A 792-nucleotide genomic window follows, 5' to 3' on the forward strand; every position below is an offset into this window, starting at 1 on the left:
GAAAGAAGAACAAAAAAACCCCAAATTTAGCAGAAGGAAAGAAATCATAAAGATCAGATCAGAAATAAATGAAAAAGAAATGAAGGAAATGATAGCAAAGATCAATAAAACTAAAAGCTGGTTCTTTCAGAAGATAAACAAAACTGATAAACCATTAGCGAGCCTCATCAAGAAAAAGAGGGAGAGGACTCAAATCAATAAAATTAGAAATGGCAATGAAAACACGACGATCCAATACCTATGGGATGCAGTAAAAACAGTTCTAAGAGGGACGTTTACAGCTATACAAGCGTACCTCAGGAAACAATAAAAATCTCAAATAAACAATCTAACCTTACACCTGAAGGAACTAGAGAAAGAAGAACAAAACCCAAAGTTAGCAAAAGGAAAGAAATCATAAAGATCAGAGCAGAAATAAATTAAATAGAAACAAAGAAAACAATAGCAAAGATCAATAAAACCAAAAGCTGGTTCTTTCAGAAGATAAACAAAACTGATAAACCATTAGCGAGCCTCATCAAGAAAAAGAGGGAGAGGACTCAAATCAATAAAATTAGAAATGAAAAAGGAGAAGTTATAACAGACACCACAGAAAGACAAAGCATCCTAAGAGACCACTACAAGCGACTCTATGCTAAAAAATATGGACAACCTGGAAGAAATGGACAAATTCTTAGAAAGGTATAATCTTCTAAGACTGATCCAGGAAGAAATAGAAAATATGAACAGACCAATCACAAGTAATGAAATTGAAACTGTGATTAAAGGTCTTCCAGCAAACAAAAGTCTAGA

Source organism: Physeter macrocephalus, chromosome 2, assembly GCF_002837175.3.
Source record: "Physeter macrocephalus isolate SW-GA chromosome 2, ASM283717v5, whole genome shotgun sequence".
Taxonomy (NCBI): Eukaryota; Metazoa; Chordata; class Mammalia; order Artiodactyla; family Physeteridae; genus Physeter; species Physeter macrocephalus.